This window comes from Scyliorhinus torazame, chromosome 6 (genome assembly GCF_047496885.1).
Source record: "Scyliorhinus torazame isolate Kashiwa2021f chromosome 6, sScyTor2.1, whole genome shotgun sequence".
In the NCBI taxonomy this organism is placed as follows: Eukaryota; Metazoa; Chordata; class Chondrichthyes; order Carcharhiniformes; family Scyliorhinidae; genus Scyliorhinus; species Scyliorhinus torazame.
The window spans coordinates 156,645,854-156,672,117 of NC_092712.1; positions in this window are offsets into that span (position 1 = coordinate 156,645,854).

Genomic DNA, 26,264 nt, shown 5'->3' on the forward strand with positions numbered 1-26,264 from the left:
ATCCGGACAGGTACGCAAAGAAAGCTCAACTTAGTCACACCCGCCCAGTTCACGGCCCCTTGACTAACCTCCAGATCGATTTTATAGGACCATTGCCCACTTGCAGGAATGGTTACAAATAGGTATTAGTCGTCAGAGACACTTTTACGAAATGGGTAGAGGCATTCCCATCCAGAACGAACACGGCAAAGACCACCGCAAAGATCTTAACCCACCACATCTTTACGAGATGGGGACTCCCCCGCAGCATTGAATCCAACCAAGGTTCCCATTTTACAGGACGTGTCATGAAGAACGTCCTCACGATATTTGGCATTACCCCAAAATTCCACATTGCATACCACCCCCAGTCAAGTGGTATCGTGAAGCGCATGAATCAGACCCTAAAATCAACCCTCAGAAAAATGGTCCAACAGAACAACACCACTTGGGATTCAGTCCTCCCTTTTGCGCTGATGTTTTTGAGAAATACTGTCTCAACATCCACAGGTTACACCCCACACACTCTCATGACCGGACGCCCCATGAAAGGCACAGAATTTTTATTAGGATTGGACTTGACCAGCCCCGAAGTGACGGCTCTCACACACGAGAACGCAGTAAAACAACTAGTTGAGAATGTAAAAATGGCTCAGCTAGCAGCCGCAGTAAGAATTGTCACTAGGAAGAAACAGAGCAAGGCCCGTTTTGATAAGACAGTGCATGCGACTGAGTTTGAGGTAGGACAGCAGGTCATGCTCTCCATCTATAACCCCAGCACATTCCTGTCACCTAAATATTCGGGTCCGTACTCCATTGCGGACAAAGTAAACCCCTCCGTCTATACAATTAAATGCCCCAACGGAAAGACTGCGTGGTTCCATATTAACCAGCTTAAGGCATATGGCCCACAGTCCAACCAGGCACACCACGTCATGCTCGACGCAGCAGACCAAGCCCTGCCCACAGCCAACGTATCCCTACCCGCCCCCAACACGCCCACCACATCGACGGACTCGTCCTCGACTCCACCCCCGACCTCTAGACTCCGCCCCGGAACACCCACAGACAGCAGCAGCAGCGACAGTGACACAGACAACAGCCACAGCACGCCTCTCGACTATCCCCATGCAACAGGACCCACACCCAGCGAATCTGACCACGATTCGACTGATCCCTTCCTGATCACATTCCTTAACAAACTTCACCAAAGACCACCGCCCTACGATTACGACCCCGTCCCCACAGAACTAGACATCACCTTTTGGCACCACGACAACTCATTCAGGCTCGTCCGGAACGACGAGATGGACCCCAAATCGCACCATGCAGCCCTATCAGCCCTGATGCATTCAAGAGTATGGCATCCGGGAGAAGATTACGACTTTGAGTCTGACTCCCAAAGCGAGAACCCCTTTGCGACCCTGTTCGCAACTGATAACGGAGGTGTCCAGATGATGTTTTAAAAAGGAACCGCTTGGGAGAAAATGGTGTCCTTTCTGATAGAACCCGCAGCATGTTGTTTGTTACTGTTAGTGTTAAATGTTGTTTGTAAGATCGGAATTTTTTTTTTCCACGGCCCCACGCCTTATTTGTCGGCAGAAACCTTTGAGAACTTGCCAGCACACTCATTGGCCGAAACCACCGAGAGCTTGCCAGACTCCCGTTCGTAACTGCTCTTCGGGTTCGAAGGTAGAACCTGTGGTGTTGGGTGCTCTGAGGTACAGACGAACCAACACGGTTTCATTTGGTACAACGCAGTTTTATTCCAACTAGTTATTTACACATCTGACTTGGTACTCAGCACGTGATGACTGTGTGAGTGTCTTGTTAATGAGGTCCTGGCCTTGTCCTGTCTCTAGATGGACTGACCAGGAGGTGTCGTGTTTCTTGACCTATACTGTGTCTGCTCGTCTGTGACTGGCTGTCGTGTTATGTGTGCTAATTGGTCTGTTGGTCTGTCTATCATGATGTGTGTTTGAATATCATGACATCCCCCTTTTTTACAAGATTATGTGCCTACGTGGTTCTAAATATAAATGAGTGCAGCTAAAGGTGTGTGTGCGTGATATTTACAGCATGTACATGTGGCGTAACTATATACAAAGGGCGATGTCAGGTGTGACATGCTAACGAGGTTGTACCATAACAAAAGAAGAAGAACGTTGAAATTTGGACCGATCAAACGAGGCCTGGAACGATAAAACAGTGACATGTTACAATACAGTAGTTGCTAAAATTTGACGTGTGAACAGTCTCATAAGTCCAGTCTAGTAGGTGGGCGACGAATTCGGGTTGACCGCCTCAAGGGTGGGTCGAGAGCCACCGGCTGAGGTGCGAGCCTGGCCACGGGCGGCGACAGAAGGGGCAGGGTATATGGCGGCTCCATGAAGTCGCTATCAGGAACCAGTGGAGGACACGGCGTCGGTGTATGGTTCCGTTGCGAGCGTGGAAGTAGGCGAAGGGCTCGGTGATTACGCCTACGCACGGATCCATCCGGCATGCGTACCAGGAACGAGCGGGGAGCCACGCGTCAGAGAACTTCGGCAGGTGCTGACCAGCCACCGTCTGGTAGGTGAATGCGGACGTTGTCTCCAGGGGCCAGGGAGGGAAGATCAGTTGCCCTTGTGTCGTACGATCTCTTCTGGCGATCACGCTGCAGTTGCATCCTATGCAGTACCGGAGCATGGTCTATTGATGGTGCCAGGATGGAAGGCACAGTGGTTCTGAGGGCGCGACCCATCAGCAGCTGTGCTGGCGAGAGACCCGTGGCTAGTGGGGCCGAGCGATAGGCCAACAGGGCGAGGTAGAAGTCCGATCCGGCAGCAGCAGCCTTGCAGAGGAGCCGCTTGGCAATGTGAACGCCCTTCTCCGCCTTTCCATTGGACTGGGGATGCAGAGGGCTGGACGTAACGCGTGTGTAGCCATACGAGGCCGCAAAGGATGACCATTCATGGCTGGCAAAACAGGACCCATTGTCCGACATGACAGTCATCGGAATGCCGTGGCGAACAAAGGTGTCTTTGCAGGCCCTGATGACAGCAGACGACGTCAGATCGTGCAGGCGTATGACTTCTGGTAATTGGAAAAGTAGTCCACTATGATAACATAGTCCATGCCAAGCGCGTGAAATAGGTCGACACCCACCTTCGCCCAGGGGGATGTCACCAGCTCATGGGGCAGAAGCGTCTCAGGAGGTTGCGCCGGCTGAAACCTTTGTCAGGTTGTACAGTTGATCACCATGTTGGCAATATCGTCACTGATGCCCGGCCAGTATACCGCCCCTCGGGCCCTCCGTCTGCACTTCTCGACCCCCAAGTGGAAGTGGCCTTTGTGTATTTGATCGAGAACCAGCTGGCGCATACTGTGCGGAATCACAATCCGAAGGATCCCATCAATGATGGCTAGGTCGTCTTGTACATTATAGAACTGCGGGCACTGCCCTTTGAGCCATCCTCCCGTCATGTGGCGCATCATTCACTGTAAAAGGGGGTCGGCAGCTGTCTCTCGGCGGATGCGGGCCAGACTGGAGTCGTCAGCCGGCAGATTTGCCGCTGTCAAGGCCACCTGTGCCTCGACCTGACATACAAACCCCTCCTTATCTGGTGGCGTGCTCACTGCTCTGGATAGGGCATCCGCCACGTTGAGGTCGTTCCCTGGAGTGAAGACCAGTTGGAAGTCGTACCTCCTGAGTTTAAGTAGGATGCGCTGGAGGCGAGGGGTCATCTCGTTCAGGTCCTTGTTTATTATGCTGACCAGGGGGCGGTGGTCAGTTTCGACCGTGAACCGTGGAAGACCATAGATGTAATCGTGGAACTTGTCTAAACCGGTTAGCAAGTCCAGGCATTCTTTTTCGATTTGCGCGTAGCGCTGCTCTGTGGGGGTCATGGCCCGCGATGCATAGGCAACCGGGGCCCATGACGACGTGTCATCCCTCTGCAGGAGCACTGCTCCAACGTCGGATTGGCTGGCATCAGTTGAGATTTTGGTGGGACGAGACGTGTCGAAGAACACCAATACCGGTGCAGTGGTGAGTTTGCGTTTGAGCTCCTCCCATTCCAGCTGGTGTGTGTGTTGCCACTAGAACTCTGTGGATTTTCTGACGAGGTGGCGCAGAGTCGTTGTGTGGCAGGCAAGGTTGGGAATGAATTTCCTTAGGAAGTTGACCATGCCAAGGAAGCGTAGGACAGCCTTCTTGTCAGCCGGCTGCAGCATGGCTGTGATGGCGCTCACCTTGTCTGCATCCGGACGGACCCCTGACCGGGAGATATGGTCCCCCAGGAACTTCAATTCGGTCTGGCCAAAGGCGCACTTGGCTCGGTTGAGGCGCAGGCCGTTTTCCCGTATGCGGGCAAAAACGCGTTGGAGACGATGAATGTGCTCCTGCGGTGTGGTGGACCAGATGATGACATCGTCCACATATACGCGCACCCCTTCGATGCCTTCCATCATCTGCTCCATGATTCTGTGGAAGACCTCGGATGCCGAGATGATGCCAAATGGCATCCGGTTGTAGCAGAATCTGCCGAAAGGGGTGCTGAAGGTACATAGCTTTCGGCTGGACGGGTCCAGTTGGATCTGCCAAAATCCTTTAGAAGCATCCAGTTTCGTGAATATCTTCGCTTGGGCCATTTCACTGGTGATCTCCTCCCGTTTGGGTATGGGATAATGTTCCCGCATAATGTTATTATTGAGGTCTTTGGGGTCTAACAGATACGGAGCTCGCCAGAGGGCTTCTTGACACACACCATGGAGCTGACCCATGGCGTGGGCTCCGTGACCCTGGATAGGACCCCTTGGTCCTGGAGATCCTGCAGCTGCAGCTTGAGGCGGTCTTTAAGTGGCACAGGAACCCTGCGAGGTGCGTGAACGACCGGGATGGCGTCCAGTTTGAGGCGAATTCGGTAGGTGTATGGCAGTGTTCCCATGCCTTCGAATGCCTCCTGGTTGTGGGCGAGGAGCGATTGGAGCTGTGCGTTGAACTCTGCATCCGGGAAGTCAGACGTGCCGTCTGGAGAGAGAGAGAGAGAGAGAGAGAGAGAGAGAGAGAGAGAGAGAGAGAGAGAGAGAGAGAGAGAGAGAGAGAGAGAGAGAGAGAGAGAGAGAGAGAGAGAGAGAGAGAGAATTTGTTGCACAAGGTGGAGAGCCTTACATGCCTGTGTGCCCAGCAGGGAGTCCTTCGATGAGCCAACTATCACGAACGAGAGTGTGGCCATGTGTGTTTTGTGTGTCACCTGGAGCTGGCAGGATCCCATGGCCGGGATAACGTTCCCGTTGTAGTCGACCATCTTGCACCGGGATGGCTGGATTGGTGGTCTGACCTTCATGGCATAGAATGCTGACCATGCTATGAGGTTGGCGGAGGCGCCAGTGTCCAGGCGGAAAGTGATCTGCGATCAGTTGACCGTCAAGGTGGCACTCCATTCATCGCCCGGATTGATGGTGTTGACCCCGTTCACATCAATGACCACAACCCGGAAGGCGTCTTGGTCATCTGTGTCGTCGGTTTGGATGTCGTGATGTGGAGGCTGGATGGTCCGCACGTGTCTGCGAGGTTGTCGGAGATGTGGAAGATCCACAGGTTGAGCTGCTCGACAGTAGGCAGCGTAGTGGCCCATCTTGCCACAGCGTAGGCATTGTCGGGTTTTTGCAGGACATTGCCCTTTTAAATGTGCAGCTCCACAGTTGCCGCACGTCATGACGTCATGGCGTTCGTTACGCCACTGCGCATGCGCAGTTCGGTCTTGCATCGGGCGCGCCTGCGCAGCACGTCCCTCAGTGTTGCCGTAGGTTTTGGCGCGCACAAACGCGGGAGGCCTCAAAAAGCGCGCGAAACGGCCGCCCTCGTCCGGGCCATGGGCCGGGAGAAACTCGATTGCTTGCCTGGATGCGTTCGGCCTCGTGGGCGGCCTGGCTTGCTGATTCGATCGCTTGGGACCCCCTCCGTGCCGATTCGGTCGCCTGAAATTGGGCATAGCAACTGGTCACATTTTCATGCAGGACACAGGCTTCAACTGCAGATGCTCAGGTCAGGCCTTTAATTTTTAGAAGCTGCTGGCGTAGGCCACTGGAGGCAACGCCAAAAACTATCTGGTCCCGGATCATGGACTCTGAGGTGGTGCCGTAACCGCAGGACTGCGCGAGTATGCGGAGGTGCGTCAGGAAGGACTGAAAGAGCTCATCCTTACCTTGCAGGCGCTGCTGAAAGACATACCTCTCAAAGCTTTCATTGACCTCAACGTTAAAGTGCTGGTCGAGCTTGAGGAGGACCGTGTCATATTTAGATTTGTTCTCGCCTTCCGCGAACACCAAGGAGTTGTATACATCGATGGCGTACTGACCTGTGGTAGAGAGGAGCATGGCAATCTTTGTTTCGTCCGACGCACCCTGTTTTTCGTTGGCTTGCATGAACAGTTCGAATCGCTGCTTGAAGAGCTTCCAATTGGTGCCCCGGTTCCCAGCGACTTGCAATGGCTGCAGTTTGTTGTGGGTGTCCATGGCTCAGGATGGCAGATTTGCCGGTAAGTATCGATTCACTCACTGGTACCATGTGGTGTTGGGTGCTCTGAGGTACAGGCGAACCAACATGGTTGCGATTGGTACAACGCAGTTTTATTCCAACTAGTTATTTACACATCTGACTTGGTACTCAGCACGTGGTGACTGTGTGAGTGTCTTGTTAATGAGGTCCTGGCCTTGTCCTGTCTCCAGATGGACTGACCAGGAGGTGTCGTGTTTCTTGTCTTATACTGTGTCTGCTCTTGTCTGTGATTGGCTGTCGTGTTATGTGTGCTAATTGGTCTGTCTATCATGATGTGCGTGTTGTGATGTGTGTTTGAATATCATGACAGAACCAAAATGGCAACCCCCCACGATGACTACATTTCTTGCCCGTTCTTGTCGGTTGCTCAGGCAGTGGAGAAACGGCATTGGTCTCCGCCCTGCCTGAGGACCCCCCTCTGGTGAACTATGCTCAGTTAGAGCACATACGGCCTTGGTCGCCGTCGTACCCGGGGATTCCATCCAATTCTTACCCGTCGCGGCCCATACGCACCTCATTTCGGCACTCTTGGTTCAAAAAGTTGTGTTTTGTTTTCAGGAGACCCTTAGTTTGCCATCCCAATGCTATTTACATCCTCAAACATTTGGATGGTAAACCGTACAGTCTGCGAGACGGCTCGCACTGTTTCAGTATTTTTAAGTGTGTCTTGTCCTGAATATTTGGTTTAAAAAAAAAAAATGAGGGAGTCACACACGGTGACAAATTATAAAGGGAGAATTGGCACAAAAGGACAGACATACTAACAGACGAGATATCAACCAAGATAGTAACAGACACTATGCTTGATCCCACTCCAGAAGCTCCAGGAAAAGAGACAAAACGGAAAGAAGAGAAGAGAAAGAAAAAGACAACAATGAAGACGGCATTCATGTTTTTCGTTATTGCAATTTGTACCCGGTTGCGCGCGAACACGAACCCCTGACCCCAATTCCCCCCAGCCGTTAATGATTCACTTCCCCATAGCACCCAGAGCCCAGTAACAGGCAACACCACACCATCATGGTGTGATAAGCTCATAACGTGGTACTCCCTTTCCTACGTAGTCGAATCCCTATTAGTGTTGGTGATACTCTGCAGCATCGTCCCGACTATCCACATGAGGAAATGGAGAAGGAGGGCCTACCGTGCTCGCACCCCGGTATACAGAATAAGATCCCCTATGTTCAGTTATCCCTAGGACCCTGAACCCCTCGATCTATAATAAAGGACATTTGTTTGTGTTCTTCGGTAAATAAAGAAATGGAAAGATTGTACAACCCTGTGTTTGACTGCCAAGCCAGGAAAAATGTAAATGCTGCTGTTATTTAGGAAGTTAATATGACTGAATGTTTTAGTGAGTGTAGTTTATTGAGGACAGTTAGAGGTACCGTTTTTAAAATTTTGTAATGCATGTCCCTGTTTTGACATAGCGCCAGTTAGAATGTTAGTTAAAATTTTTCTTGCATAGTTATGGTCAGTATAGAGGCCACAGAAGAGTGCTCGCCGGGTCAAGGAATGAAGACAATGCAGTTATGTGATCCTTCACGCTTCGCGTTAGGATCACAAGGAGGGAGTGTAGCCACCTGAGTTGGCCACTTCCCGACTTAAAATGGAGAATCGCAAAGGCTGAAGGGAAATTTAGCCAACACAGGCAAAGACTAGCAAAATGTATATTGGAACCTGCAAAACCACCAGACAGCACTGAAACCAGCAGCCATCTGCATAGTAATGTAGCAGCCATCTACATAGTATGTGCGATTCCCAGGCACAATGGCAACAGTTAAGGTAAACAAAGCCAAGCCAGACTCCTCGGCGCCAGCAAGAGCCAAGACCAAGGAAGGCCAACGGACATTTAGTGACCACCTAGCGATTAAGGAACCGCTCCAGCATTGGAGAAATCGATCCAAGTGATCGGAAAGTAGTCCAATCACTTGGAACTAGGTACGGGGTCTGCCCCGAAAGGCGGGAAGCCCCTGGGGACTATAAAGTAAAGCCCCCAAGTTCAAATCGTCCTTCTTTGGCAGGGTCACTCAGCAACTTGAACCAACCCTCGACAGTGACCTGTCTTGTTGCCTCCAAGCAAGTAAGTCTCAAGTCAATGCTCGCTACAAGATAAGCGCTCCTAGCTACCAGTCCATAACAGCTTTTGAATCCCGCAGACTCAGGATCTGAACGAAAGGCCATTTGTTCCCCTGACCTGGTGGGCCAGTCCGAAGCTAAGTATAGGCCTGTTAGTTATAGAAATAGCCTGGAAAGTAGAGTTTATGCATGAGTAGCGATTTACTGTGTATAATAAATGTGTTTTGATTTGAATCTTACTAATTGGTGTGTTGAGTTATTGATCATTACTTGAACTTGAACCTCGTGGCAGTATCATAAAGATAGAGCAAAGGTTATAAAACAGCCAATTGAACAAACCAAAAGTTGGCAACATTTTGTGCACTTCCCCTTCCTGTCACACTCTGGTATTACTACCCTGCGCTATTGCCATGTCCTTTCTCATTAATCACTCCCCCGAATTACTTCATAGCCTTCTCTAGAGCCCTAGTTATAAGACTTGTCAGGATACTGGTCTCAGCTCAGTTTAATTGCAGGGCCATCATTGCAGCTTCCTATTTTCCCAGTGCCCTATGCAACGAATCCCAAATCAAATTGCCAGAAGCAGCCTTGAGGATTGGTTTATACCATACAGCACGGTAGCATTGTGGATAGCACAATTGCTTCACAGCTCCTGTGGATAGCACAATTGCTTCACAGCTCCTGTGGATAGCACAATTGCTTCACAGCTCCAGGGTCCCAGGTTCAATTCCGGCTTGGGTCACTGTCTGTGCGGAGTCTGCACATCCTCCCAGTGTGTGTGTGGGTTTCCTCCGGGTGCTCCGGTTTCCTCCCACAGTCCAAAGATGTGCAGGTTAGGTGAATTGGCTATGCTAAATTGCCCTTAGTGTCCAAAATTGCCCTTAGTGTCAGGTGGGGTTACTGGGTTATGGGGATAGGGTGGAGGTGTTGACCTTGGGTAGGGTGCTCTTTCCAAGAGCCGGTGCAGACTCGATGGGCTGACTGGCCTCCTTCTGCACTGTAAATTCTATGATATCTATGTATTCAAGGCAGTTTCCTAGAGCAATATTTTCTGGAACCATTCAGAGAACAGATTATTTTACATAAAACATAGGGGAGGAAGACAGTACCAAAGACTCACCACCCTTTGAGGGAAACAAAATCTTCTCATCTATCTCTTAAACAGTGACCTTGAAACTGAAAGACTCGATAAGAAGGCTGTACCATACCTGGTTAAATAAGGAAATTGAGGATGCTCTCAAATTGAAAGAAAAGGCAAATAACGTTGCAAAGATTAGTTGTATGGCAAGAGATTGAGACAATGTTAGAAACCAGCAAAGGATGACTAAAATAATAGTGGGAGAAATTAGCATATGAGAGTAAATGAGAAAGAAATATAAAAACAGACTTTAAGAGCTTCTACAAGTATATAACAAAGGACAGAGTAGTTAAAATAATTGTGGTTCATCCTCAGAGGATGAACTTGGCAATTAATAATAAGGAAATGGCAGAGACTTTGAACGAATATCTTTTATGTCACCTGTAGGACGAAACCAAAATAAATGTACCAAGCACAGTAGAAAATCAAGAGGGAAAGGGAGGGAGCAGCTAAAGCAATCACTATCACTTGAGAAATAGTACTGGGGAAATAATGGGACTAAAGGCTGACAAGTTCCCTGGACCTGACGGCCTGCATTCTAGGTTCTTAAAGATTTGCAGAGATAGGGGATGCTTTGGCTGTAAATCTTTCAAAAATCCCTAGATCCTGGAAATGTTCCAGCAGATTGGAAAACCACCAATGTACCTCTTCTATTCAAGTGAGGAGGGACATAGGAAAAAAGAAACTATAGACTAATCGGCCTGCCATTTGTCATTGGGAATATATTGAAACCCATTATTAAAGGACATAATAGCTGACCATTTAGAAAATCATGTTAAAATCAAGTAAAGTCAACATGGTTTTATTAAAGAGTAAACATGTCTGATAGATTAGTTATTTGAAGATGTAACAAGCAGGTGGATAAAGGTGAACCGTCGATGTAGCATATTTGGATTTCCAAAAGGCATTTGAAAAGGTGCCAAATAAAAGATGACTAAGAACGAACATAAGAACTCTTGGTGGTGGGGTGGGCATAATTTATTAGCATAGATAGAGGATTGTTTAATAACAGGAAACAGAGAGTTGGGATAAATGCGCCATTTTCAGATTGGCAAACTGTAGTTAGTGGAGTGCCACAATGATCAGTAAGTCTCAGCTACAGCAGGGGTGAAGTTTATGCTAAGTGGAGCTTCATGAGCTGTGGAGGCCACATTCCCACATTAAAACTTTTCTATGTAACCTTATATGCCTAGAAATGTGGTTTATGTTAAAAATAACAGACTCATGACAAATGAAAACACAGTAAAGCAGTAAAGGTCCTTTTTCAATTTATTCACATCTTACAATGAATTGATCTTATAAAGGGTTGGAGCTTTGCACTGTTTTCAGATTTGTATAATACAGTCCATCATTTTGTCAATGCAGTCAAACATGTTTTCGACATTTTATGCTGCTGTGTGAAATCCCAAAGCACCTCGTAGTGAGAATGACTGCTAACTGTTCCAACATGTCCGCCTTGTGTTTTATAATGATGGATGTGGAAGTACCAGGTATTGCAGTACTGGAGAGGCTGATGACCATTGGTTAGACCTTGGAGTCTACCATTGGCTGTATTGCGTAGCTCCGCCCTGAAAGCGGGATAGAAGAGATGGTGCCGTCCCAGCAGCCTTCACTTTCTGTATCAAAGCTGCTGGGGAAAAGGTTCTAGCAGATTAAAGCCTTCAGTTATGGAATCACTTCGTCTTGAGTGTAATTGATTGCGCATCAATTTAATCTGCTACAACTTAAGTTGGAAGGATGGATCTCCGCATCAAACCGGAGTGCCTCCAGCTCAGCCCCCACGTGGATAACTCTGCTGCTATTTTTAAACACTGGCTGGCGTGCTACAAGGGCTACCTCGACACGGCCGTAGGCACCCCCACGGAAGGACAGAAGATGCATCTCCTGCGCTCCCGGGTCAGCCCTGGGATCTACCCCCTTATCGAGGAGGCGGAGAACTATGCTGCCGCTATCGAACTGCTAGAAGGACATTACATCCGCCCGGTAAACCAGGTCTACACTAGTCACCTGCTTGCGACTAGGCATCAAAGCCCCGAGGAAACGTTGGAAGATTTCTACCGGGCGCTACTGGTGCTGGGCCGAAACTGTGGCTGCCCGCAAGTTTCGGGGAGCGAGCACACGGAACTTTTAATCAGGGATGCTTTCGTGCAGGTATGAGCTCCCCCGATATCCACTGAAGACTCCTAGAAAGGGACACTCTGGGACTTAGAGGCACGGATCCTGTCAGGGTCCATGGACATTGCCTATAAAAACACGCTGTCCTTTGCACCCGATCGCGCGGCGGCGGCCTGGGCTGCGTGGCACCCCGTAGCGGCAGCCCCTCAGACCTTCCCCCTGACCCTGCAAGCCTGCGCGGCGAGACGGCCCGCTAACACCGCCGGGCCCCGCTGTTTCTTCTGCGGGTAGGCGAATCATCCCCGCCCACGCTGCCCGGCCCACACCGCCACCTGCAAAGGGGGCGGCCAGAAGGGCCACTTTGTGGGGGTCTGCCTGGCCCGCGCCGTGGCCGCGGTCTCCAGCGACTATGGACTGCCGCGGCAACCCTCCCTTCAGGCCTCGACCAGCTAGCGCTCACCGCCACCCCCCTATCCTAACGCCAAGTGCGACCTATGGGCGTGGCCATCTCCACGCTAGACGGGTGGGCGCCGCCATTTTGTCCATCGCCGCCACCATCTTCTTCATCCCCGGACACCATGTGCGACCCATGGTTGACGCCATCTTGGATGGGGCCCCAGGCCCCCAGCTTGGTCGACTATACACTGCCCGATCAGAACTCGCAACTACTTCATCTGGCCTCGGTGACATCTGGCCTCGGTGACACTGGAGCAAAGTCGACCCCGGACACTCGCAACGGCTACAACGACGGTCCTCATCAATGGCCACGAGACGTCGTGCCGGATTGACTCTGGGAGCACGGAAAGCTTTGTTCACCCCGACACGGTAAGGCACTGTTCACTTGTAACCCACCCTGTAAACCAGAGGATCTCTCTGGCCTCCGGCCCACACTCGGTGGAGATAAAGGGGTTAGGCCTAGCGAACCTCAGAAATTCAACAATTTCTGCCTGTACGTCCTGCCGCACCTCTGGACTTCCAATACCATTTGCAAAGCCTGACTTTTAAATTCGGCGGCCCTATACCTCCCCTTACTGTCTGCGGCCTCGCGATCCTGAAGGTCGACCCGCCTTCCCTGTTTGCGAACCTCACCCCGGATTGCAAACCCGTCGCCACCAGGAGCAGGCGGTACAGTGCCCAGGACCGGACCTTCATCAGGTCAGGAGGTCCAAAGGCTGCTGGGGGAAGGGGTCATCGAAGCGAGCAACAGTCCCTGGAGAGCTCAAGTAGTGGTGGTAAAGACCGGGGAGAAGCATAGGATGGTCATAGACTACAGCCAGACCATCAACAGGTTTACGCAGCTGGATGCGTACCCTCTCCCCCGTATAGCTGACCTGGTAAACATGATCGCACAATACAAGGTCTTCTCCACAGTGGACCTCAAGTCCGCCTACCACCAGCTACCCCTCCGCACTAGTGACCGCAAGTACACTGCCTTTGAAGTAGATGGGCGACTCTATCAATTTTTAAGAGTTCCCTTTGGTGTCACTAATGGGGTCTTGGCCTTCCAGCAAGAGATGGACCGAATGGTTGACTGGTACAGCTTACGTGCGACATTCCCGTATCTGGATAACGGCACCATCTGCGGCCATGACCAGCAGGACCACGACACCAACCTCCGCAAATTCCTCCCGAACCGCGAAAATCCTTAATCTGACATACAATAAGGGTAAATGCCTGTTTAGCACCGACCGTCTAGCCATTCTAGGCTACGTAGTGCGAAGTGGATTCAGAGGCCCCGACCCTGAGCGCATGCGCCCCCTTATGGAGTTCCCCCTCCCTCCCTGCCCCAAGGCCCTGAAGCGCTGCCTCGTGTTCTTCAGCTATTATGCACAGTGGGTCCCCAATTACGCAGACAAAGCCCGACCCCTGATCCAGTCCACAACCTTCCCCCTGTCGACGGAGGCCCGCCAGGCCTTCAGCCGCATCAAAGCAGACATTGCAAAGGCCACGATGAGCGCTATTGACGAGTCCCTCCCCTTCCAGATCGAGAGCGATGCGTCCGACGTAGCTCTGGCCGCCACCCTCAACCAAGCGGGCAGGCCCGTGGCTTTCTTCTCCCGTACCCTCCATGCTTCCGAAATTCGCCACTCCTCGGTCGAAAAAGAAGCACAAGCCATACTTGAAGCTGTGAGACATTGGAGGCATTACCTGGCCGGCAGGAGATTCAGTCTCCTCACAGACCAACGGTCGGTTGCCTTCATGTTCGATAACGCACAGCGGGGCAAGATTAAAAACGACAAGATCTTGCAGTGGAGGATAGAACTCTCCACCTTCAACTACGAGATCTTGTACCGTCCCGGGGAGCTGAACGAGCCTCCTGATGCCCTGTCCCGCGGCACTTGCGCCACCGCGCAAGTGGACCGCCTCCGAGCCCTCCACGAGGACCTCTGCCACCCGGGGGTCACTCGTTTTTTCCATTTCGTCAAGACCCGCAACATGCCCTACTCAATCGAGGAGGTCAGGATCGTCACCAGGGACTGCCAAATCTGCACGGAGTGCAAACCGCAGTTCTACCGGCCAGAGAGGGCGCACCTGATAAAGGCTTTCCGTCCCTTTGAACGCCTCAGCATGGATTTCAAAGGACCCCTCCCCTCCACCGAACGCAACACATACTTCCTGAACATGATTGATGAGTACTCCCGGTTCCCATACATAGGAGGTTTTATTTTTACAGCCAAATGATGACTTGCCTATTGCTCCACAATTTCACCTTCTTGTTTGATGTAACTCTGCTCTGATTGGTTTGATCCTATACCAAGCTAAGACAATTTTGACGAATCTGGAGTTCCCAGTGCAGAATTCCACCTTATCAAGGGAATTGGCATTGTGCTGGCAGTATTGGTTGACAATTTCGATATAACTGGAATTCCATGTCATCCAGGTTTGACTCATCATGATTTCACTGTATTTACAACCGATGATGTACTTGGATGAAGGAATCGAGTGTACTGTAGCAAAATATGTTAGGTAGGTTCTCAAGTTGAGGAGCACTGTTGTATTCTTTGTTGTAGCCGCAAAGAGAGAAAATCAGAGGTGGCACATGTTGAGCTTGTACAACATAGTGCAAGTGCAAGGAGTTTATTATACATGATGCTGCTCAAACAGGGTACAATTGTGAACTCCACAAAAACCCGCAAAACCCTCCAATGTTACATCACTCTTACACCAGCCAATGGTGTTATTCTGCTACATGACAAGGACACAACCTAATTATATCCTATCACAGTCTCTTTAAGTGAGTGGGCAAGAGGCAATACTGTATGAGGAACAGTTGAGGATTCTGGGTCTGTCCTCATTGGAGTTTAGAAGGATGAAGGGGGGGGGGGGTCTTATTGAAACTTACAGGATACTGAAAGGCCTGGATGGAGTGCTCTTGGAGAGGATGTTTCCACTAGTAGGAAAAACTAGAACCAGAGGGCACAATCTCAGACTAAAGGGATGAACAATCCTTTAAAACAGAGATGAGGAGGAATTTCTTTAGCCAGAAGGTGGTGAATCTGTGGAACTCTTTGCTGCAGAAGGTTGTGGAGGCTGAATGACTGAGTGTCTTTAAGACAGAAATAGATAGGTTCTTGATTAAGGGGATCAGGGGCTATGGGGTAAAGGCATGAGAAAAATATCAGCCATGACTGAATGGTGGAGCAGACCCGATGGGCCGAGTGGCCTAATTCTGCTCCTATGTCTTCTGGTCTTATAAAGTGGAAAAATGGAGAGTGACTGCGGAATGTTGAAGTACAAAGGGATCTGGGTGTCCTTGGGTACAAATCACAAAAATGTTAGCATTCAGGTATAACAAGCAATTAGGAAGGCAAATTTCACTTTTATTGCAAGAGGGTGGAATACAAGAAGAGGGAACTCTTGCTATAATTGTACAGGCATTGCTGGAACCAAGCCTAGAGTACTGCATACAGTTTCCACTTGCAGTTCAGAGAAGGTTCACAAGCTTGATTCCTGGGGGAAGAGGGGGTTGTTTTATGAGGAAAAATTGAGCTAGTTGGGCTTCTTGGAGTTTAGAAGATTGAGGGGTTATTGAATTAAAACATTAAAGATTCTGAAGAGGGCTTGAAGGATGTTTCCCCTTGTGGGAAAATCTAAAATGAGGGGCATGGTTTTAGATAAGGGGTCTCCCATTGACAATGGATATTAGGAAGAATTTTCCAGAGAGCAGTGGAGGTGGATTATTGAATATATTAAAGTTGGAGTTAGATAGATTGATCTACGAAAGATAAAAGAGTTACAGGGAAAGTGGGGGGGGGGGGGGGGGGGGAAATACAAGTAGAGCGAAGGCCACAATCAGATCAGCTGTGATCTTATTGAATGGTCAGGCAGGCTCGAGGGGCCTAGTGGCCTACTCCTGTTGCAATTTGTAGTATTCTGATGTGCATTTAAGTTTCTTTTTTTTCATACTGATTCAAAGTCAATTAACTCAGAACAGTTGTCACCCACAAAACTGGCTACTCCGAATTGAAGACTGGCTCAGGTAGTTTTCTGATACGGACGCTCTAAAAGTTCATTCTTAATTAATTCAAATTCAGTCAATTCATCAGCCATTGGTACAAACACCCACAACTAGCAGTCAATTGAAACCATTCCACCAATGGTGCAATTACCTAAACACACTCCGTTTATATTAGCTAAATTCAGTAAACTTGAAACCCCACTTAGCATGTCCAAGTCAACACTGATGGTGTTCAAACATACCACGCGATTATGCCGATTCTACATTTAGACTTATGCAAATTAGTTTGATCAGAACTCTCGGCATAAACTTCACCTCAGTCTCAATCCGTAACCTTGATGTATTACCTTATCTGAAGGTCTGGAGATGGAAACAATCTTCCACTTCCAGACATGCATGAGCACACCCTTACTCCCGATGGTATCTAAGAGATGAACGTCAGCATGCGGTCTTCAGTGACACCGGTAAGAACCACTTTAATTCTGCTAATATTCTCATTGAGGGGTTTTTTTGAGAGACAATTTTCAGTGTTGACATAGGCATTAAAAAATAATGTGTATAGTGCTGCCACCACACTGAATCCATGAGTGCTCAAAGTGAGATAAAAATGTGCCCCTCAATGTTTCTGTGGAGGATATCGAGGCAGGCTGTTCAGCTGTCATCCTATATGGCATTGATCAGTGTGGTGGCCAGCTTCATCATGCTAGGATCAGTTGAGGGTCAACCTCAGATGTGGGCTCTCCATTTCTGCAGAGGTAGCTATCGTGACTGGCACATGTAGAGCTAGGAGGGCTCTGGAGGAGGGGTTGGGGAGTTGGAAGAGGAAGAAGGTGCAGGATTCTCAATACCTTTACCCTTCTCACTAACCTCCACAGCCCTAGGTTGGCCTTCAGGTGGATTAGCAAGGATTGGTTGCTGGGGTGCAACAACCATCCATTCCAGCAACCCCAGTCTAATGTCCATTAAGGGAACACAGCAAACAATGATCTTTATTAGTGTCACAAGTAGGCTTACATTAACACTGCAATGAAGTTACTGTGAAAATGTCCTCATGTATTCCAGGGATGTCAGTGTTCACACATGGAGTAGCCTGATCCAGGTTACGGAGTGAGTCTTGCACTTTTCCTTGGTGGTGACATTGCTCTTGCATCCACTCCGAGTGAATCTGCATTTGTCTTCTCATGAGGGTGGCCATGCTTACATACTGGAGCTCATATGGTTGAGCCCCCGAGACAAGGTAGAGGTTCATCGCAGCCATGAACCCCTCCATTCACAGTGCATGAGGTTGCTTTAGCCTCAGGGAATTCCGCCAAATAGCCACACATCTGCTGTCAATTGTCAAATACTATACCCAAAGAGGTGATGCCCGAGGTGTCCTTGCCCACTTAAACATTGTGACATTCTTCACTCTTTCAAAAGAGACTGTGCACAGATATTACCTCTTGTTGTACACCAGTGCAGTTCCTTCACTGAATGCTTTAGATACTCTACAACCCTCTGACATGCTAGTTGATAGACATCAGTTCAGGCGGGACGCTGAGAAGCAGTGAACCGATGCTTTAATAAGCTAAATATGTGCCGACCTGTAGCTCCTCCCACACTACAGGGCTGACCCAGGTCAACAGGCTTTATACCTCCACAGCTGGGCGGAGCCACAGGCGGAGCCAACAGCAGCACCAATAATAACATTCCAACAGTACAACAGCAACAACCAATAACAGAACAGCAATAACAATAAGTATATACAACAGTGGAGATAACAATACTAATAGAACAGTGGGACATATATACAACAGCCTTACGCAGCAGCCTTACGCAGCCATACGTGGCTCACCACATTCACCCCCCGTTAAAAAAAAAGTCCGGCGGGGGTGAGAGGGACTCACAAGTTCAGTCTCACAGGAGGATGAATTGTTCGCTGCGAACGCCTCAGCTCCGGCTGCGGCGTGGACACTGGCGTCAAAATCTTCGGCTCCGGGAGAACATCGTCCGCACAACAGGGTCCCGGATAGGGTGATGATGCAGAGGCAGGGCTAAAGGACCCTGTGGGAGTTGTTGGTGAAGGTCGGGAAGTGGGTGGGGAGGTGGCTGGGAGGGTGGGAGGGGCGCGGTGATAATGGGCGCGGGGGTACCCGCGGGAGCCAGGTCCCGGAGGCAGACTGTGTCCTGTAGTCCATCGCGGTGTGCCACATACACCAATCTGAGGGTTCGCGTGGAGAAGCTGAACCCGCTCGACCAGGGGATCGGCCTTATGGCTCCTCACCTGTTTCCGTAGGAGGACCGGCCCAGGTTTTGTTAACCAGGCCGGGAGTGAGACCCCGGAGATCGAAGTCCTGGGAAAGACAAATAGACGGTTGTGAGGGGTCTCGTTTGTGGCAGTACACAGAAACGAGCGGATGGAGTGCAGCGCATCAGGGACCACCTCTGGCTAGCGTGAGACTGGGAGACTTCTAGACCGTAGTGCCAGAAGGACGGCCTTCCTGACCGGGGCATTCTCCCTCTCCACCTGCCCGTTCCCCCGAGGGTGTAGCTGGTAGTCCTGCTCGAGGCGACGCCCTTACTGAACAGGTACTGACGCAGCTCCTCACTCATAAAAGTGGAGCGCCGAGCGCTATGTATATAGGCGGGGAAACCAAACAGGGAGAAAATGCTGCACAGGGCCTTGATGACAGTGGCAGAGGACATGGGATTGCAAACGGGAAGCGGGAGTACTCATCAACAACGTTGAGAAAGTACATATTACGGTCAGTTACCCTTTGAAGTCCATGCTGAGGCGTTCAAAAGGGCGGGAGGCCTTCACCAGGTGAGCCTTGTCCAGCCGATAGAATTGAGGCTTGCACTCTGCACAGATTTGGCAATCCCTGGTCACAGCCCTGACATAGTCAGTGGAGTAGGGCAGGTTGCGGGCCTTGACAAAGTGAAGAAGCCGGGTGACCACTGGGTGACAGAGGTCGTTGTGGATGGCCCGTAACCGGTCTGTTTGCGCGCTGGCACATACACCGCGGGACAGGGCATCTGGGGGCTCGTTGAGCTTCCCAGGGCGATACAAGATGTCGTAGTTATAGGTGGAGAGTTCGATTCTCCACCGCAAAATCTTATCGTTCTTAATCTTGCCCCGCTGCGTGTTATCTCCTGCCAGCCAGGTAATGCCTCCAGTCTCGCACAGCTTCCACAATGGCTTGTGCCCCCTTCTCGACGGAGGAGTGTCGAATCTCGGAGGCATGGAGGGTACGGGGAAAAAAAGGCGACAGGCCTTCCTGCCTGGTTGAGGGTGGCGGCCAGGGCAAAGTCAGATGCATCGCTCTCCACCTGGAATGGAAGGGATTCATCCACAGTGTGCATCGTGGCCTTGGCAATGTTGGCTCTAATGCGGTTGAAAGCCAAGCGGGCCTCAGCAGTCAGGGGAAAAATGGTGGACTTAATGAGTGGGCGGGCCTTGACCGCGTAGTTGGGGACCCACTGGGCATAATACGAGAAAAAAACCCAGGCATCGTTTCAGGGCCTTGGGGCAGTGGGGAAGGGGGAGCATGCGGTCAGGGTCGGGCCCAAGGACACCGTTTTCCATGACATAGCTGAAGATGGCTAGCCGGGTTGTGCGGAAAACGCAATTCTCCTTATTGTAGGTTAAATTAAGGAGTCGGGCAGTGAGGAGGAATTTGTCTAGGTTTGCGTCATGGTCCTGCAGGTCATGGCCACAGGTGGCGACATTATCCAAGTACGGAAACATGGCCGCAGCGGTCCACTGTTCGTTGGAAGACCGAAACCCCATTGGTGACGCCGAAGGGGACCCTGAGGAAATGGAGGTGACGCCGAAGGGGACCCTGAGGAAATGGAAGAGGCGGCCATCTGCCTCGAAGGCAGTGTACTGGCGGTCTTCCGGCCAGATAGGGAGCTGGTGGTACGCGGACCTCAAGTCTACCGTAGAGAAGACTCGATACTGCGCAATCTGATTGACCATATCAGATATGCATGGAAGGGGGTACGCATCGAGCTGCGTGTACCGGTTGATCATCAACTACCATCTGGTTCTTTTCCCCGGTCCAGACGACCACCACTTGCGCTCTCCAGGGGCTGTTGCTGGCCTCGATGATCCCTTCCTCTAGGAGCCGCTGAACCTCTGACCTGACGAAGGCCCTGTCCTGAGCACTGTCCGTTTGCTCCGGGTGGCGACGGGCTTACAGTCTGGGGTGAGGTTCGCGAAGAGCGAGGGAGGGGCGACCTTCAGGGTCACGAGGCTACAGATCGAGAGAGGGGGCAGGGGTCCCCCGAATTTTAGTGTTAGGCTTCTAAGGCTGCACTGGAAATCTAACCCGAGCAGGAGGGGAGCGCAGAGATGAGGGAGGACATAGAGCTTAAAGTTAGTGTACTCTACGCCTTGTCTTGACAGGTTTACGACGCAATACCCCCGGATCTGTACGAAGTGCGAACCCGACGCGAGGGATATAGTCTGCGAGACGGGGAGGACCTGGAGGGGGTAGGTGCTTTACTATATCCGGGTAGACAAAACTATCTGTGCTCCCGGAGTCGAAGAGGCAGGATGTCTCCTGCCCGTTGTGTTTGACAGCCATCATCGAATTTCGCAGATAGTAAGGCAGAGACTGGTCGAGCTGGACCGAGCGGAGGTAATGCGAAGGACTATCTGTGGCAGCAGCGTGATCACAAAATGGCGGCGTCGACGATGTCGGCCAAGATGGCGGTGGCCACTGGTCGCGTGTGGCGGGCCGCACCAGCGACGACGACCAAGATGGCATCCTCCACGGGTTGCATGCAGCGGATCGTCCTCCACGGGTCGCACGCAGCGGAGGACGCATCGGAAGGGGGCGGTCCCGGCAGGTACGATGCCATGTTGTGGGGTCTGTGAGCCTCAGACCGACCGACTTTTGATTTTGGGGCTTTAGAGCGGCTCAGACATACCTTCGCAAAATGACCTTTCTTGCCGCACTCATTACACATAGCGCTGTGTGCTGGGCAGCGCTGCCGGGGATGCTGGCCACGCCCGCAGAAATAACAGCAAGGTCCTCCGGAGCTGGCCGGCAGCCGTGCGGCGCAGGAGTGAGATACGCCTTGGTCAGGTGGTGGCTTCGCCTCTGACATCCCCGAGGATGCCGCGTGGTCGGACGGGAAGACCTCGAGGCTCCGGAAAGCCACTTCTAATGAGGTCGCCAGCTTCACTGTCGCCTCGAGGTCGAAAGCCCCTTTCTCGAGGAGGCGCTGCCGGACATAGCTGGACCGGACTCCAGCCACATAAAAGTGTCCCGAACCATTAGCTCCGAATGCTCCGATGCAGAGACCGCCCGGCAGTTACAACTGCGGGCGAGTACCCTCAACTCACGAAGATACTCCACGAGCGACTCACCCTGGCGCTGACGCCATGTGGTGAGGAGGTGTTGGGCTAGGACCTCGTTGACTGGCCTCACAAACTGTTCCTGGAATACATCTACAGTCTCCGTATACAAGCCCGCATCTCGGATTAACTGGAAGATCCGGTGGCTCACCCGGGCGTTGAGGCGACGTTGCTCGAGTGCCGGGGAAACCGCAGCAGTCGAGGATTCGAGATAAGCCTCGAAGCAGCTGAGCCAATGCTCAAAGAAAGCCGGCGCTTCAGCGGCCTGCGGGTCCAGTTCGAGACGTTCGGGTTTGAGGGCAGCATCCATTATCAAAATTTTAGCTTATTAAATTGATAGACATCAGTTCAGGCGGGACGCTGAGAAGCAGTGAACCGATGCTTTCATAAGCTAAATATGTGCTGACCTGTAGCTCCTCCCACACTGCAGGGCTGACCCAGGTCAACAGGCTTTATAGCTCCACAGCTGGGCGGAGCCAATAATAACATTCCAACAGTACAACAGCAACAACCAATAACAGAACAGCAATAACAATAAGTATATACAGCAGTGGAGATAACAATACTAATAGAACAGTGGGACATATATACAACAGCCTTACGTAGCCATACGTGGCTCACCGCAATAGTATCTATGTTGGCAGACTGTGGGCTAGTCAGATGTGATGTTGCCTCCTTGGACAGGTCGTCCTCCTGATACGGGCAAATGAAATGGCCCAGCAGGGTGATTGAGCAACACTGGTAGCGGTGTGAGACACAAATGGAATATTAGACGTTTAGCCAGGGTCCCAGGTTCAATTCCCACTTGGGTCACTGGGGAGTCTGCACGTCTGCGTGGGTTTCCTCCGGGGGCTCCGGTTTCCTCCCACAAGTCCCGAGAGACGTGCTGGTTAGGTGAATTGGACATTCTGAATTCTTCCTCGGTGTACCCCAACAGGTGCCGGAGTGTGGCGACTGGGGGCTTGTCACAATAACTTCATTACAGTGTTAATGTAAACCTACTTGAGACACTAAAGATTATCATCATTATTAATTTATTTGAACTAAGATTTATGGGGTACACTTGTTTGCAATAACCACCCCAATCATACATGACACCAGGTTACAGAGACTTAGCCATACAGAACACTTAAATGATCAATTCTGAAAGTTTATTAACTATAAAAAAGGTAACAAATCAGAGAGATAAAAAGCAAAATGTCAACTAACAGTAAGGAGCAGTAAAACAATCAATAACAATAAAGCTTAACTTGAACAATTGAACAGACTTCTCACCACCCATCTCAGTCCAGGACACAAAGTGACAGCTCTGAAAACATCAATAATATGTAACGCCTACCGTTCTCAACACCTCTCTGTAAATATCACTCTCTCCATCTCTCTAACCCTTGCTACCCACAACTGCTCCTTGAGACCCTTTTTTATATCTTAAAAATATTGAAAGCCCACCTTAGCCAATTGTTGGAAAATAGCTAATTGATCTATAACTTGTCATAATAAAATACAAATCAGCCGATTGGTCGCTGGCTAATTACGCACATTGTCTCAGCTTTTAAGACAATGCTTTCTCTCAAGCTATCTCTCTTATCTTGAGGTAGGCTGAGTGTCAACCAATAATTGGTTAACATAACTGTGTCATTTGAAGCTGAGACTTGAACAGGAGCCTATTCATTCCCTCCAGTCAAGGTTAACAAGTCATATTGATTTTTTTAACTATCAGCCTGGGAAGGGCACAAGCTTCTTATTCCCACAGCATTTTAAGAATCTGTATTCACAATCAAGTGTTAAGAATTTGTTTAAACTCCACACAGAGTCACCCAATGCTGTAATTGAACCCAGGTCCCTGGAGCTGTGAGGCAGCAGTGCTAACCCAAATTGTGCTTCCTTTATCATGCAACCTCACCTTCATATTCACTCTCATCCCAACACCCCCTTGTGTTCAGTGAACTGACAGCATCACCTCCACCATTAACACCATGTTCCAAAGTTCTTCTGCCATTGCTTTTAGCACCTTCTATTGGCAATTCTCCATCCCTGGCAGTCAACCAGGCCTGGATAACTCCATTGATGTTTCCTCCACATTCCTAATCACCAAGTTGAAAAGATCATCTCCATCCACTTCCTGCCTCACACAAGTACCTCTTTAATGGCCTGCCTTTTAAAACTGATCAATTCACCCAACCTCCACTGTACCCACCTCAACCCTCACACTATTACAACAAGCTTATTTTGACCTTTGAGTTATTTAAAGAAAAGGAGTATGTGCACTTATTTGCTGCTCAATTATTCAAGGAAATTAGAATCATTCAGGAAAGAGTAGATTCATGTTAAGCTCAGTTATTTATTCTTCTTTTGCAAATTTGCATTGATGTTGAGGATGGATTGAAGAATATGTAATTTTTGAAGGTGAAAGTACTGGTAATGGAGACAAAGGGAGACTGTTGAACAGATGTAAACACTTGTTACTGATAAATCACTGGGGAGTCCTCTGAGATTCTCTAATGCTCAGCTCTGTGTTACCTTCAAAGTAACAAGCGACACTCTCACGCAAGGTTTCATGTCTTGGATCAGAATTTTAGGTGCGACATGGACGCACAGTGAGCAGACCTGGACGTGGCAGTGTTTTCCCGTTTTTCCAGGGATCATGGAAAGACTGGGGGAGGAGGTTGCGGACACCAAGGTGCGGCCCCCACAAATGTGAGTTTAAAGCACGGTGAGTGCAGCAATGGATTTGCACAGGTGCCTTTTTATTTTCAATTTCATATGTGTAGTTATCAGTTAACATTGTCAAGCATCAGTCTTCTTCGAGGCAATGCCCAAAGTGGTGGGGATGAGGATGGAGCCATGCCTGAAAGTGGCGGTCTTCTGGGTTTCAGACCAGCCAGATCTCTCCATGAGGAGGAGGGCGGACTCTCTTGCCTTTGCCTCCCTGATCGACGCCGTAGAATCCTGCTCGACTGGTGGTCAGCAGCACCACCCAAAGCTGCAGACTGGCTGTCCGACCTCTCAGAATCTCTCCAAATGGAGAAAATCAAACTCGCCATCCGGGGGTCGGTAGATGACTTCTTCAGAACGTGGGAGCCATTCACCTAATTGTTCCGGGACCTGTTTGTGGCTTCTCGCGGCCCCCCACCTCCCCCAAAGACATGATAATGTAATTGTCTCTCCAGTGCTCCTATGTATATACACTTCCCCAGTTTTTACTTTCCCATCCCTTGGTTTTTTATTTATGTGCTTTTTTTTATATATATAGTGAGCGCGATTCTCCGACCCGCCGCCGGGCTGGAGAATTGGCGGGTGGCCGCGCGGATCGCGCCCTGCCGCCCCGCCGCCGGGGCACCATTCTCCCACCCATGAGAAAACGGGCGGGCGTGCATGGCGCCGGGCCACACGGAGAATCACCGCAAATGGACGTAGCGGCGATCCTCCGGAGGCGCTGCGATTCTCCGGCCTGAATGGGCCGAGCGGCCGTCTGAAAAAATCCGAGTCCCGCCAGCGCCGTTCTAACATGCTCTGGGCCGGCGGGACCGCGGGGTTGAAGGGTCCGGGGGCGGTCTGTGCTGGGGGAGGTGGTCCAACCCCGGGGAGGGCCTCCGTAGTGGCCTGGTCCGCGATCGGGGCCCACCAATCAGCGGGCCGGCCGGCCTCTCTGGCTGCGGACCTCTTTTCGTCCGCGCTGACTCCTGGATCCCTGCGGCATTTGGCATCGGGGCAGGCGCGGGGATGCCGGCCCAACTGCGCATGCACAGACCCTGCAGCGCTGGGTCGACGCCGGGACCGGCAGCTGGAGCAGCGTGGGCTGCTCCAGCGCCATGCTGGCCCCCCCAGGACCCGAGAATCGGGTCTCGGAACCGGCCCCGGAGTATAGTACTCCCGTTTTGGCTCCGGCACGCTGGCGCCGGTGCAGAGAATCGCAGCCAATGTTTTTGTTTTCATTATCCTCTTTTTTGTTTCTCTTTGTGTACACCTGTAAATAGAACATGTGCGAAAAACCCAATAAAAAACATTAAAAAAAAACATTGTCAAGCATGTCTGTGTTTTTTGTTTCACTTCTTAAATGTCATTTTAAAAATGACTACTTTTCTCACAAGCGCTGAATGTCCTGTGTGTTTGATGGGTTTTGGCCTCATCAGTTCCTGGTGAAAGACCGCTGGATTAGCAAACTTTACTACAAAGGGAGTGATGTGACATTGTGTTCATGGCCTGGCTCTGTGTGCGATATCTGCGAAGGAGATGGTGCCCTTGGGCTCAGGAGGAAGGCAAGCGTTGGCAGCCTAGCTGAATGGGTGCTGAATGGTAGACTAGTACAAAAGGTGAAGTCACACGGGATCAGGGGTGAGCTGGCAAGGTGGATACAGAACTGGCTAGGTCATAGAAGGCAGAGAGTAGCAATGGAAGGATGCTTTTCTAATTGGAGGGCTGTGACCAGTGGTGTTCCACAGGGATCAGTGCTGGGACCTTTGCTCTTTGTAGTATATATAAATGATTTGGAGGAAAATGTAACTGGTCTGATTAGTAAGTTTGCAGACGACACAAAGGTTGGTGGAATTGCGGATAGCGATGAGGACTGTCAGAGGATACAGCAGGATTTAGATTGTTTGGAGACTTG